Here is a 15,732-nt window from a genome sequence, read left to right as displayed (position 1 = left end):
TTATTCTGATGTTGAGTTGGAGGAGTCGATAGTTGATAAAAAAGCCAATATATTTAGTGATGTAAAAATTCAGTGTAACCAATGAGAAAGAAAGTAGCTTCAAAACCGACACATTTGCATCACTCGCCGCTCACACAGGCTCCTCTCAGATCACAAGTCTGCACTAATAAGTGTCCTTTTAATCCTGGCTCAAAAAATAAATAAATAATCTGATATGTTGAAACAGCAGCTGCATGTGTCCTCTGTCTATAGGACGATCCTCTGTCTGTGGGAGAGTTTGATTTTCTCCGCACTCACACTTTGATAAAAACAAGCAGCAGATCTAGTTTTGTTTCTGGCCAAACCTGCGCTGAAGTTCACTTTTATTTACAGTCAGTATCGTGGATCGTGTTGAGCACTGGTGTAAATAAGCGCAAGTGAGTGAAGTGACTCTGGAGGTGCATTCAGGGACAGTACGGCGCCACAGACACAGACCAATTACTCTGCAGATAAATATTGTTTATGCATTTATTTTGGGCAAATAAAGATTTACATTCATATACAGTGGAACATATAACATAAGTGAAATCATAATAGAAATGAAAATAACAAAAAAAATTACTATTAATATTATTACTTTACCCCAAAAAGGAGTGGGAAGAAGAACATTTATTTAATCGCACCCCTACTCTTCATAATCTAACACAATGAGCTATCTTTTACATTTTTCAGACATTTTTAATTAAACTATATGAACTATTTACAACAGGGGTGCTCAATACGTCGATCGCGATCTACCAGTCGATTGCCAAGGTCGTGTGGGTAGATCACCGTGTCTCGTCTCGGACTCGCGTTTGGACTCGGTCTTGTCTCTCACTCAAGGTCTGACACTCAACAAGTGTGATCATATTTCATTACGGCCGCTGCTGTTGGTAATAAACTTGTAGCGGGTGCAGGAGCGTGTGGGGCGTCTCAGTGCAGCCTGTGCGCTCATTTGAAACCCGCGGAGACTCTACGGCACATCACAAAACACACACGCTCCCTATGCACGGCTCGTCTGCGACAGCGTGTGCCCTCGTGTACCAGCGTGCATCACAGGGCAGGTTCAACTTCCTAAACATCCTACCTGTCCATCTGCCTCACGTCAGCACGCCGCCCCTCGCCTTTTCACGCTCTCGCTCCTTCCTGCGTACAGCCAACACAAGCCCCTCCCACAGTGCGGCTGATTAGAAGAGCAAGACCAAACGTGAAGCAAAAACCAGTCTAAATTTGTGTTCCAGTGTTGGCACAAAGCAGGTCTACAGCATAGAGCGGATCTACAGAACAGACCTACTGCCACATTTGGCTGAAGTTTGTCTAACAAAAGTGACAAATGCATCTGTGTTTGTCACGATGTGCGTTTGGTTTGGTAAATGTGCAGAGGCTGGTAAATAATATCACTGCAAAACCAGAGAAAAGAATGAAACTCCAGTTTGGAACTTTAAAAAACAGGTTTAAAAATCTTCCTTCACTTTTTTCACAGTTTTGTGTAAAGTGCCAGAGGAAGTTCTCTTAAAGAAGAGGTTCTCAGACTGTGGGTGAGGGTCCAAAAAAGGGGCACAGAGTGTTTTAGTGCAGTTTGCTTGGCTTTGTATTAGGTAGATCATTTTGACTCGGTCATTTTGTAAGTAGTTCTCATGCTGAAAAAGTGTGAGCACCTCTGATTTACAATATTGATGCGGCACCACATTTTAGAACATTTATCTGTCTGTAAATTGGATTAAATGGACATAATCTAGAGAGTCTAAGCGTTATAAAGAGATATAACATGCCCACATGGACTATCGGCCCAAATAGGCAAGATTACCGAAACGTTCCAAGTGCCCATATCGACCGATCGATATATTGGTCAGGCCCTAGTTATAATGTTGTTTCCTCCTCAAAAACAGACCTGGAGTTGTGTTTTGTTTCATTCACACATGTTTGAGTACTTCTTTATTATTAGTCTGTCTACATCTCCAAAGCTTAAAATGCTCTGTTCCAACTTGTGATGTCATGAAGCGATCGTTTTCAAGTAAACATCTCTTTTTTTTTTCCTTTAGTTCAAGAGAAATGGACAGTTCCAGGGCTGAAATGATTCAAATGATTCTAGTGAAGGTGTATGGAGTTTAAAAACACAGTGGAGCACTTTCTGTATTATCACATGACATCACAAGGTGGGACAGAGTGCAGAACTCGGCCTAAATCTGCAGGTTTGTGCGTTAAACATGTGCGGAACAAAACAAAACACAACTCCAGGTGTTTGTGATGAGGAAACAGAGATCAGTTTGAACAGAGATGAGAAAATCGTGTAATCTGGGCTCTTTAAGTTTCTTGTAAGTTTAGTTTTGCGCTGACGCAGAACCCGCAGCTCTTGATGAGGAGTAGAGCAGGTGCTCTGAGTATTTTTATCAGCACTCTGAACATGATGTATGGAGTGTGTGTGTGTGTGTGTGTGTGTATGTACCTATCATACTCCTGTGCCACCAGCGCAGCACTTTTACCAGGGACGGGCACATGGAGAAGGAGCGTGCACGTGAAAGTGTGTGCACATAAGAGGGTTGTACGGAAGCCGAGAGGGGTCACAACAAACGCAAACGCCACAACAAATACAAATGCGACAACACAACAAAAAGCCACAACACACCAAAAAAAGCCACAACGGAAATGACCGCGGGACTCTATTTTAATGCAAACCCCGCAACACAAATGCAAACGCCACAACAGGTTTAGTCCTGGTTTAGTCCTGGTTTTAATCCTGGTTTAGACCTGGTTTTAGTCCTGGTTTTAGTCCTGGATTTAGTCCTGGTTTGGTCTAGTTTAGTCCTGGTTTAGACCTGGTTTTAGTCCTGGTTTGGTCCTGGTATTAGTCCTAGGTTAGTCCTGGTTTAGACCTGGTTTAGTCCTGGTTTAGCCCAAAATGTGAAAACAGGAAAATATCACCATCTAATCCATTTATTTCAACAAAGTAACTGTAATCTAATTACCACTCACTGAAACAGTAACTGTAACTGAATACAGTTACTCATAATTTGTACTCTGATTACGAGGTCTGAAATGTACATTGGGGCCGGTCCATGAAGTGGTTTAAAAAACAAAAAATGACTCATGTTAGAGTAAGAAAATATTCAGGAAAAGTACTTAAATAAATATACATTTATATAATGATGATCTGAACAGAAGACACAAAAGTGGCGTCGCGTAGTCACTTTTTATTCCGTGTTTAGACGAACGTTTTTGGGAGGACATTTGCGTGCATACAGTGATGCAAAAGTGTGTGGAATTGGATTGTGGATACATGCCAGGCGACGAGGTGGTGGCGCTCGGTGGTGATGTATGTGACGTAAACGCATACGTGACGTGAGCAGATCTGGCGTCTTGGGCAGTGTAGATGGAAACACTACGGTATATTCAACTTTTCCACTCTGGAGGGTGGTTTCAGATTTTTGTGTTTTTAAGCCCCAAAAAACACCATCACCGTCTAAACAAAAGGCACTTCTGATGAAATATTTTGTTGTTTTTACCCACGTTCTTGTGTAAACAGGTCCTAAGAATAACTTAAAGAGTAACTGTTGGGACTAGGGCTGTGCAAAATATTGAAATATCGATGTATCGTATTGTTTAATGTAATGATACAGTATCAATATTGTGGGCTGCTGTACCGATATATCGCGTATCGAGTATTTTTGGTGTATTTTACTAAATTATTTTGTTACAGCTACAGTTTTGTTGCTTGTTTAGTGGAAGGAAACTCATTCACACGGCAAAAAGGTTCGTTAAAATGAAAATTAAGAACATTTGACTTTATCTGAGTCGACTCTACCAGTGGAATAAGTGTTCCTAGTGGAATAAGTGGAATAATTTCTAAATTCAAGCGGCATTTGATTTAATTTCTTATTTTAAGGGTTGTTGTTTTTCTTTTTTTAAGTGTAGCAAGTTGTATCTTCAGATTTTAAGTACAAAAAAACATATTTCCGCTGATAGATAATTTAACTTGTCAAGTGGAATTTACTCAAGTTATGGTAAAATGTTCTTAATTCAAGTCATCTTAACTTGGCTAGATTTTATTTTTTGCAGTGCATGCGATACATTTGACATTTTCACTGTTTTGAGGATTAAAATGTTTTTGTTTCATATGAACTTTGCACAAGAAGTGATTTAACAAAGACTTTTAGTGTCACAGCCATGATTTAGTGATTGTTTTTATTGAACCGTATCGAATTGATTTGAAATATATCGTATTGAATTGAAAGTGCACTGTATCGAGGTATGTATCGTATCGGCAACTTCTTAATGATACCAGCCCTAGTTGGAACAAAACATCTGATTTATAATTTGAAGGACTCTAAACTTTAAATCATGAACAAAATGAGACAAACAAAATCATATGTGAAAGAGCAGTGCAAGAAACACAAATTATTTCATATTGTCACATTAAGCTTTTGTCACTTTAGACTTACTCACAGTGGGAAAAGGAACCAGAACTTTTACTCAAGTAAGAGTACAGGTACTTCAATAAAACTCTACAGTCAAGTAGTAGTAAAAGTATACAGCTGTAAAACAATGCAGGTATCAAGGAGCAGACTGCCAACTTTCTGATGGACAAGGATAATACTGACTGATTTTCTGCAGCTTCAAAGTGTGTGAAGTAAAATCAATGCCAAACAAGAATTTTTGCAAGTTATTAAAATGTCAGTGTTATTTTCCAAACCGGAATTGTATATCGTGTGAAAGCAAAGTCTTTCAGGTGGTTCTACACTTTTAATCATTTCAAAAGCCTCGTAAACTCAGAGCATACTTGTTCTGAGACTGTCTGGAGCTGACTGGACGTTCACTCTTGGACAGAGCTGAAGAGAAGAGGAGCTGAGGAGCTGAGGAGCTGAGGAGCTGAGGAGCTGAGGAGCGTACAGAAGAGTTCAGAGCCATGTGTGGTGATCTATAGGAGCCATTATATCACAGACAACTATTATGCTCCATAAAACATGTCACACTCTCTCATGTGTCATGTGAATGAGCCTCTAGACCCAGTGCTGCAGAGGTCAGAGGTCACACAGAGGTCACACAGAGGTCACAGGGGGAATCCATCTCAGCTCCTGGGCTCGGACATGCAAAGCTCCAGTCGGATTCAAAGATCACATACAGTCAGTGTGACATGTCAGTGTGATATGTGATTTACACATGCCGTATTTTCCGGGTTATTAGTCGCTCTGGATTATAAGACGCACTGTCATTAAATGGTCTATTTTCAAACTTTTTTCACAAATAAACCACGTGGGACTTTAAAGGAAACCCAACAGTGTGATGGGTGAGTGGTTTTGTTTGTTTGTTCGTTCACAGTGACTCTGGGCTTTGTTCAGTTGTGGCGTGTAGGGAGGGTGTGTCTGGGACCAACGGATTGTCGGCGTGTTCACAGTGACTCAGTTGTTCAGTCGTGTCTAGAAGTGGCACATTGCACTCGCTTTTTTCGGTTCGTTCCTCCGTTCCGTTCCTCGTCGGCGTGGAGTGATGAGTGTGTCTGTGGGTGTGTTTCTCTGTGCAGTCGCTGTCTGCTCCGTGTGTGTTTGCCTGTTCTTCATTTGGTGTGTTTGTAGTTTACTGAAGTGGTGCTGGGACACCTGAGTGGATTCGTGTATGGGGCGCTCTGGATTGTGGGGCGTGGTCATTTTTTGATGGGGTTGGAGGCTTAAGATCGCGTCTGATAGCCCGGACAATATGGTAATAATGTGTAAGTCTTAGTCAAACTTTAGATGCTTTACAGTGTTCTGTGTTATTCATTCAGTCCACAGTCAGTGTAAGATTCTGTTGTAGCCACAGCTGCCCTGAGGTGGACTGGCAGAAAAGAGGCTGCCAATCTGTGCCCTTCTAACCCACAGTCAATCACACACCACTTTCCTACTAGGTAATAATCACTCTCACTTTATTTGTGTGCAAGGTGCAGTTTTAAACCCTTTCAGCTCAACAGTATCATATATGTTACCTAGGAATATGTTTTATATAGCTGCACATAATTCTCCAGTCACAAAAGATAGAAACTTCCTTTTTTTCTTTGAAAAGGTGAGACTTGCAGCTTTCCGAACATTATCCTACGTCACATGCACATTGTGTGTTGATGTAGGGAAACCGAGTGTCCAATAGGAACTTTGTTTTTGGCCAAAGGCATGTGCTGTATCCATTCTGATTGGCTCAAACTTTGCCAAAGAGTGTGGTGAGTCAAAATGATCTGAGAGTCTATGTCTGTAACAACTGAAAAAGTGCACTTAATACATGGCATATATTTTTATTTGACAAGTTTATTTCAGTCAAAATGTCCAAATCCAAATGTAATAAACACCATGGAAATGCAGGAAGTGATGTGGCTCTGGACCTGACCACCAGCTGTTTCCATGACTCCACGAAAGATATGGGGCCATTGCACTTTTTTTTTTTTTTTTTTTTTGAGGCAATAAGGAGACTTTGAGTTTACTTACAGACTTGATATTTTGCACTTTGGAAGCTAAGGCCCTAAATTAAGCTTTTTTTTTTTTTTTTATGTCCAAAACTTTGTTTATACTTGTGCTGTGTGTTTTGTATGAAACAGTGTGAATTTATTTATTTATTTATTTATTCATTCATTGTATTTCTGATCCTGTAGCTTTTATTACAGCCCCATGACACAAGTACAGCAGCAGATTGTCAAATAACAGGTTGTAGTGAAAAAAGGATGTATTCATTATGGGTTAAGAGCACACTGAGCGGTAAAATACAATAATAACAGAATGAACAGAATAATAGAAATCTCAGTGCAGTCTCCACCTGCACCTCCACCTGTTCCTCCACCTGTTCCTCCACCTGCACCTTCAGCTGCACCTCCACCTGCACCTCCACCTGCGCATGCACTCTGAACTCCTCTTACGACTTTTAATAGAGACTGGAATGGCACCGTGTGGGGTCTGAGCTCGGGGTGACAGCTCTCAGGACATAAGTGTCCCTCCTCTGTGTCCTCTGTGTCCTACAACATCACATCCTCCAGGGGGAACCAGGTGAACTCTGGACACACAACAGGGAATACTCTTCTCTAAGCCTCTCTATACTTGTTTGGGTCAGTAATGAGCCGGTTCAGGAGAATCAAAAACAAAAGAATCAAATGTTCTCAATGTATCTATTCCAGTTTCCTGATCTCTCAATCACACATATTCTCTGGTTAATAGTCCGCTGTGATCGTCTGTTCCTGAAATACATTTGTGCATTTACAGACGGAGAGCTTGGATCACAGACGAGTGTTTCTATCTGAGCTGAGGTGAGACTGCACAGCTCCAGAGATCTGACACCACCGTTTTGTCCACACCACAACTTCTAACCTCAAACCTGCCTCTCAGATCCACACAGCAGAGCAGAGCAGAACAGAACAGAGCAGAACAGAGCGGGAGAGGCGCACGGAGACAACAAACTGAGAGAGAGACAGAACATTAGCATATCCTTCAGAGGAGAAAAATGGGCTGAAAAAGAACAAACACAGTGTCTTTGTGTGTGTGATCCTGCAGCTCGATTCTCAGCTACATTTTTGGCAACTGAAACTTTCTCTGAATATTCAACGTACGCACGGTGAAACCAAAGACTTCTGACTTCTAGACATTTTAGACGGTTTAGTCCTACAGCCACCACATGCTCCACACGTCTGTACAACACTGTCCACGAGGAGGTCATTACTTCACCTTGGAAAGTCCCACAGTATGGCTTTAAACTTATCTTCTTTGAGACAAACACTTGACGCCCCCACAGTTACAATTTAAGAAGAGTTTCATTTATAAAGCATGCATACGGATTAGTCATTCAAAAGTTTATGACTATTTTTTCTTTATTTCCATGATTATTTACATTATAGTTTTTCATTGACGGCATCAGAACTTTGAACATATGGGATGTAGGGGTGGAACGGTACAAAAATCACGGTTCAGTACGTACCTCGGTTTTGAGGTGAGTTTGGTTCATTTTTGGGACAGTTTGGGAACAAAATGCAAAACCATTTGTGTGTTTATTAAACCAACAATTTGTTTTAACATTATACAGATGGGAAAATAACATAAATGCAAAGTGCTGCTTGGTAATACAAATAAGTTAAATAAAATACTCCCAAATGAGCAACAAATGTTTGAAATATTATAAAAAATCTATTCCTTGTAAACACTAAACAAAACTTTTCAAAAAGTAAAGTGCAGCACTAACAGTTCCAGCATGAACTTTTACTCAATCTTCATATTTTTGACCAGAAAAAAACAACTAAGTGGGTTTGGGAGGGGATTCGCAGAGATTTTGTGCCACCGAAAGGCGAAATTGAGGACCATGGTGCAACGACTGTAGTTCCACCCCAAATGGGCTGTGGCAAACAAAAATAAACTCAAAATAACTTAGAACTCACTGTAGAGTTTTCAAAAATAGCCACCCTTTGCTTTGAACCCCAGTTTGCTTTACTTTGAATTCACTTTTTCTTGATCCTGTGAAGTGAAAACCACTTCAGGAGACTTCAGGAGAAACAAAGCAAATGGTGGATACTTTCAGGATTTCAATGATGATTTAACTTTTTTTTCTTTGTATATATGTTTGCATCATTTGGAGCTGGGAGCCAGACCCCTCCACTCTGATTATTTTGCTTTCTTTTTCTTACCATGATTTTCATTAGTGCACACTTTGGGACATTATGAGTTCTGGTTCTTTTGTTTCAACTTGGCCACGTTTGGTCTCAGATTATTATTTATTTATTTTATTTTTTTTTTTTTTTTTGCGATCTCAAGGACAAATCCTCTCCACAAACTGAGACACATCAGCATGGATTTACAGTTTTGTATGTAAAAGGAAAACTTTCCCAATTAGTCAGCTTCAAATTAAGCTAATTAATGCTCCACAACCCCAAACTGATGGATAGAATTTGCAGACATTTGTCCATATATCTCCTCCTATATGTATATAAAATGTAGAAAGTAATAAACATACAGAAAAAGAGAGAGGTGTGTCCAAACTTTTGACTGATCAAGTATAATAAGACCCGTGGTGAGTGATGATCCGAACTCAGAAATGTGTGTGTGAAATGAGATTGGAGGAGATCTGAGCTCAGTTTGTGAGTTGTTTTGTGTTTGTTGAGGTTGTTTTGTTCGTACATTCACTTTTAGTAAGAATTCGTGCAAGGTTTTATAAATGAGAGCCTAGATCATGTTATCGTTCAGTCCATATTATCTGTTTTCTGCTAAGCTCCTGCTGTTGTAAAGTGACTGGAGCCACATTCACGATGGGTGAGATGTCTTGCCCAAAGACACAACAATAGCATTTAATGATCTGAGTTGGGTTGATGGATAAATTATCTAATATCTAAACCATCGCTGTTCCATTTGAACAACTATTTTATTTCCAACTATTCAAATTTTCTGGTTGTTTGTTTTTTTTTAGCTAAAATGAATAAGATTTGATTATGTCCAAATAAAAAAAAAAAAAAAGCCAAAGTAAACAACTGAAACCTGTACACTGTGTGAATGCAGGATGTGGATAGAGTCATTTTTGTTGTGAACACATTTGAGCACAGAATGAGTCTGGTGAAGGTTTAAGGACTTCAAAACTGCAGAAGTCTGATTTTTACCTGTGATGCAACAATCTGAGCAGAATGTAAAAGCAGCATTAGTGGATACATTTTTTTTAAAAAAAGGGTGAATGAAGCAAAATACAACATCAGTTATGTTTTAGGAGGTAACAACATTACATCACAACTTAAAGCCTACAAGAGTCAGTTTGTGTAATGTAAGACCTTTAAATGGTTTAGTACAGCGGCTGATTGGTTTGCTCTTTGCCTCAGAGCAGGAAGGTCACAGGTTTGAGTCCCTGCGTGTACAGGTCTTTCTGAGTGTCGTCGCACGCTCCGCTTTCCTCGATCTCCACGGTCCAGACGGGGGGCTCCTGGCCAAGCGCCTGGACTCGATCTGCCGCTGGAGTTTGAGAATCCTCTGGAACATTTGTGCGAGTGTGGTGATGGGATTGGACACGAGCGTGAGCCTTTGTGAATGCGGCGAGCGATAAGAGCAGCAGCCGCGCGGCACAGTGAGGAAAGTGAAAATGGAGGAGATTGTGCTGACTGCCTCGTCTCCGAGGTAACGCTCTTAAAGCAGGTTGCAGAGTTGCATGTTCGACGAGCGAGTGCTGATCCCAAATAAGTGAGCGCGCCGCCCCGCCCGCACGCCGAGGGCCCCCGATAGGGCCCCGACGGGAGGAGGGACAAAGGGAGGGGGAGAGGGAGAGAGCAGGAGCCGGAGGAGTAAAGTGGGAGAGGGAAAGAGAGAGGAAGAGAGAGAGAGATGATAGAGAGGTGGGGGAGGGAGGTAGAAAGGGGAGAGATTGCGGGCAGGGAGAGGAGGAGAGACAGGTAAAGAGTGGAGGAGGAGTGAGAGAGTGAGAGATAGAGAGGTGGAGGAGAGAGAGAAGCAGAAAGGAGAGGGGGAGAGAGAGAAAGAGTGAGGGAGAGGCACCGAGGGGAGGGAGAGACAGAGAGAGCGAGGGCAGGGAGGGGTGGAGTAAAGGGAGAGGGAGAGCGGAAGAGAGGGGAGGAGGGGTGAGAGAGGGGGAAAGATAGAGAGGTGGGGGAGAGAGAGAAAGTGCGAGGGAGACGCAGCGAAGAGAGGAGGAGACAGAGAGCGCAAGGGTAGAGAGGGGAGGAGAGAGTGAGAGAGAGAGGTAGAGAGGGGAGTGGCGGTGAGAGATAAAGTCCGGAGGCAGGGACGGGAGGAGGAAAGAGAGAGAGAGAGAGAGGAAGAGAGAGAGAGAGCAGAGGGGTGAAAGACGGAGAGAGAGAGGTAGAGAGGGGAGGAGGGGTGAGAGAGAAAGAGTGGACGCTGGGACGGGAGGAGTAAAGAGGGAGAAGGAAAGACAAGGAGAGAGGAAGAGAGGGAGAGATAGAGAGGTGGGGGAGTGAGGTAGAAAGGGGAGAGAGAGAGAGAGAAAGAGTGAGGGAGAGGCAGAGAAGAGAGGGGGAGACAGAGCGTGCGAGGGTAGAGAGGGGAGGTTAGAGATAAAGTCCGGAGGCAGGGACGAGAGGAGGAAAGAGAGAGAGAGAGAGAGGAGGAGAGGTGGGAGAGAGAAAGAGAAAGAGAGAAGGTGCGGAGGGAGGCAAAGAGAAAGTGAAAGAGAGACACAGGGAGGGAGGGAGAGAGAGAGAGTCAGACAGCAGGGGGCTTCTGAGGAAACATGTAAAGCAGATAAACAAACTGTCTGACAAAAAGAATCACTAACTCTGAGTTTAAAACTAAAGAGAGGATGAACCTTTACCAGAGAGAGAGAGAAGAGCAGAGGAGAGGAGGAGAGGAGAGGGAGGAGGAGGGAGGAGGGAGGGGGAGGGAGGGAGGAGAGGAGGAGGAGAGAGGAGGAGGAGGAGAGGGGAGGAGGGGAGGGAGGAGGAGAGAGAGGAGGAGAGGAGGAGGAGGAGGAGAGGAGGAGAGGGGAGGAGGGTGCACAGAGCAGGTTGGTTCATTGAAGTCATGTGACAGAAGCTGATGCAATGAAATACACAGACTTTATTCAGTAACCTCGTTTGTAATGTTTAGTTTTTGTTTTGTTTTTCTTATATTTTACTTAAAGCCACAGTTTGTAACATTTTAGTGCTAAAATAAATCATTTTTATTGCATTGAAAAACATATAAAAACATACGTCCTAAGTCCTTGAACTGGTGCAGAGATATTTTCCCGCTGACAATGAAAACAAGCACAATCAGAGACGTCAACCTGGTCCCATGAGGCGTCGGTGGGTCAGTTCATCACCACGGAAACAGTTTATGAGGAGTCCAGTCCATACTACATGATCGTTATACCCACAATGCAATGTGTGTATGTGTACAGTGCTGTGGAAATAATTTTTGTTCCAATTAGAATTTTAACGGCTACACTGAAAGAGAAAGGAACTGTTATAATTAGTGATTATCTAGAAAACTATGCATATTTGACTATACAAATGCATAGAATTATAAATAAATCATCATTTTTCTGAGATTTTGAGACACTCCCGTCGCTCGAGCTTGATCCTTCGTGGAGTTATGACCAAAAACACATATTTGACCTTGGTTACCTTGACCTTCATGTGACCTTGACCACTTTCAACCTGTAATATCCAGTGTGCCCGGTTATGTGTGTGCCAACTTGTGTAATGATTTGGGTGAATATTTTAGGCCGCAGATGGTTCAGAATTTGCCGAAATTGCCAAATCCTTTATAATGGCGTGACCTTTCAATTGACCCGTGTGACCTCAAATGACCTCAGATCGTCACCAAACTTTTTTTTTATTTTATTTTTTTGCGGCATCGGGCACTGAGGCTTGACCCATGTACCAAATTTGGTGACAATTGGTCCATGAATGGCGGAATTATCGCGGCTGGACAGAAACGCACACACACACACACACACAGGGTGAATACAAAATCTGGTCAACCCTTCAGGGACCAGGTAAAAATGTTAAATTGTGATTTACAAATGCAGCTCATCACTAAACACCAGAAATAAAACATATGTGAGCTCTTACAGGTAATAGAACTACAACTGAACCTGTGTCTCCAGATCCTTCACCTGCAGATAGAGACACGTCCAACTCTGGCTACATTCAGACTCAATTTCGATTTTTTTGTGAAATCCGATGTTTTTGCGAGGTTGTTCACATTTCGAATTAAATGTGACTTGTATGTGATCCCCTGTGTGAACGTTAAATGACCCGAAAGTGTCCCGCATGCACACTGGAGACACAACGACGTCAACCGCAGCGAGCGTGCTCTGTGTTTACAGAAGTTGTCCAAACATGGACGCAGCATCGAGCACCTGGAGATTTTAAAGTTCCTCTCGTACCGGAGCCAGAACATGAACAACTTACTTGTTTTAAGGAGGAGATTGAGAAGGAGAAGGACGAGGTTTTTGGCCGTGGTGTTTTTTGTGTTTTGTGGGACAGCGGCAGCGGCAGCGACGTCCGTAGAAAGGAACGTGTGGATGTGGAGACGGAGCCAAGAGTGGTGAGTGGTGATGTGCTTCACTTCAGTGACACGGAGTTCATTAACAATTTTCGCCTACTTCAGCGCAGAATAGTGACGTTTGTGGCTTGTTGATAATGTGTAGGTGGATGAATGCACTTTGGCCGTTCAGACTGAAGTCGCATGTCAAAAGATCAGATATGTATCAGTTTCAGGAGCACATATCCAAGTGTCCTGGGTCACATTTGAAAAAATCGTTCAGACTGTCATTAAAAGATCAGATACAGGTCACATAGAGGCCAAAAAATCAGATTTGGGTCACTTCAGGCTGCAGTCTGAACGCAGTCTCTGTCTCATTCTCAGTTTATGGACAGACCAGGTCTCATGTGAAACTCAGAATCTCCAGAATTCCCTCCCCGAGCTGCAGAGGCTGCACTAGCACTGACTCATGACTGGTGCAGGTGCTGGGGTTTAGATAGAAACTCTTCAGATCAGAGAGACACAGTGGATGTCAGCACTGAAACTGGCAACACAAATGAGAGTCTCATGTGAGGCTCATTCTTCTTAAAGGAACTGTATGAAGGTTTCAGAAGTGTATTCAGTTTCATAAACATGATCAACCTGTGCCCCCAGACATGAGCTAAACATACACAATCAAATATAACTTTTTCAGGTAACAAATTTAATGATTTATTATTAATTACAAAAACAATGGACTTGATGACCAATTTATTGAAGTTAATTTGGTTCTCAAGACAATTATCCAATCAGAAAGCAGAATGAGCCTCACATGACTCTCTCATTTAGCTTGTTTCGGTGCTGAAGTCCAGTTGGTCTTCATTAATCTGCCTCTGAGTGAAGATTAGATTTATTAAAGACTGATTTAGCAGGAAACAGGATCACGTGTTAATCCTGAACTGGGTCAGTCACAACATCAGAAGAAGATAAGACATGCTCCTCAAAGCTGATTATAAATCTACAACATCTGACCGTAAAATACAAGAAAACCATTTAAAATAAAACTAACAAAGGGTTCAAGCAGGGGGCATCAGGGCCTGCAAGTCCTTCTCTGCTGGCCTAAAAATCATCTGAATCACAGACTGATGTTAATTATATTATTATTAAATAATTCCAAATGGTCTGTCCTCTTCCTTTCAGAGCTTTTCCGATGCTTGTGCTGCTTCCACACATATATTTTCATATTAAAGCATTTGACCAATCACATTTCAGCCGTCACTTGTTGCTAGGCAGAGTCAAAGTCAAAGAATTGTGCCTGACGCCTTCACAATCTGTTCAGCAGGAACTCGAATACAAAATAAATGTCCATGGAACTGTTGCTTCAACCAATCAGATTTTGAGTTGGTGTTGTCAGGGTCTTTAGCAGATGTACAACAACATCACCGGATTCAGACCCATGACTGGACAGTCACAGAGCGAACCAGCCAAAGCAGCAAACTGCATCTGTAGAGGAACCAGGACTGCACCAGGTCTAAACCAGGACTAAACCAGGTCTAATCTTGGACTTGAGCGAGAGGGAGAGCGAGCGAGAGAGTGTCCGCAAAGTGCGATCAGGCAGCTGCACTGGGCCCCATGCAGTCCTTTTGTATGCGGTCACCTGACAGTCTACACGGGCGCACCTTCAGGCCAGTCCCGACAAACAGTCCTGGTCTAGTCCTGGTTTAGCAACCCAGCACTGCTCACTTCTTCTCCATGCACCGCGCGCCCCCCTCTCCTCACTCTCCATGCACAGAATCTCCAGGGCTCTTTATACTAATAAGATGCTTTTATAACAATAAAATAGTTCTTGAGGAGTGGATTGTTTCAGACGGAGCACTACTGAACGACCTAGGTGTGAAGTGCACGCTCTGCCACTGGGTTCAAGGTATAAATCATTGTTTCCCAAAGACTGGGCCCCAAGAGATTTTTTATTGGACTGCCTAATATTCACCTGATGTGTGTGTTGCTCTCCTCCTGCAGCCGGACAAGAACACACTACAAAAACACAGACCTAATCTTCTTGTAATTATTTTATTGACTATTTTGTTCCAGTATTGCTGGTTCAATTGAATGTTGAAAAAAAAAAATTAATGTTCTACATTTAATGTCCAAATAGGCGACTTCTGGATCCTTTTATTGCTGCTCAATGTCTGTTTTTCATTGTTTAAAACTTGAGTAATACTAAATGTTCAGAGACACGATCACTCAGTCAACAATAAAATATTCTCATTAATGTTCAGTAATGATCAAATGCATCTATATTTTGTGATTTATGAATAATGTCTATTGACTTGGGTCGTGAAGATTTGTGACTTGTGGGTCCCCAGAAAAAAAAAGTTTGTGAGACATTGGTATGAAGCACATTTGGCGTTTTGTAGTTCTTCACTTGGGCTGCGTTCAGACTGCAGCCTGAAGTGACCCAAATCCGATTTTTTTGGCTTCTATGTTCCTGTATCTGATCTTTTAATGACAGTCTGAACAACACAGATCCGATTTTTTCAAATGTGACCCAGGACACTTGGATATGTGCTCCTGAAACTGATACATATCTGATCTTTTGACATGTGACTTCAGTCTGAACGGATCAAAGTGCATTCATCCACCTACACGTTATCAACAAGCCACAAACGTCACTATTCTGCACTGAAGTAGGTGAAAATTGTTAATGAACTCCATGTCACTGAAGTGAAGCACATCACCACTCACCACTCTTGGCTCCGTCTCCACATCCACACGTTCCTTTCAACAGACGTCGCTGCCGCTGTCCCACAAAACACCA

This window comes from Boleophthalmus pectinirostris, unplaced genomic scaffold (assembly GCF_026225935.1).
Source record: "Boleophthalmus pectinirostris isolate CB_2022bp ecotype Guang Dong unplaced genomic scaffold, ASM2622593v1 HiC_scaffold_9, whole genome shotgun sequence".
NCBI classification, from domain to species: Eukaryota; Metazoa; Chordata; class Actinopteri; order Gobiiformes; family Gobiidae; genus Boleophthalmus; species Boleophthalmus pectinirostris.
The sequence above is the reverse complement of the archived record's forward strand: the minus strand, read 5'-3'. Positions refer to the sequence as shown.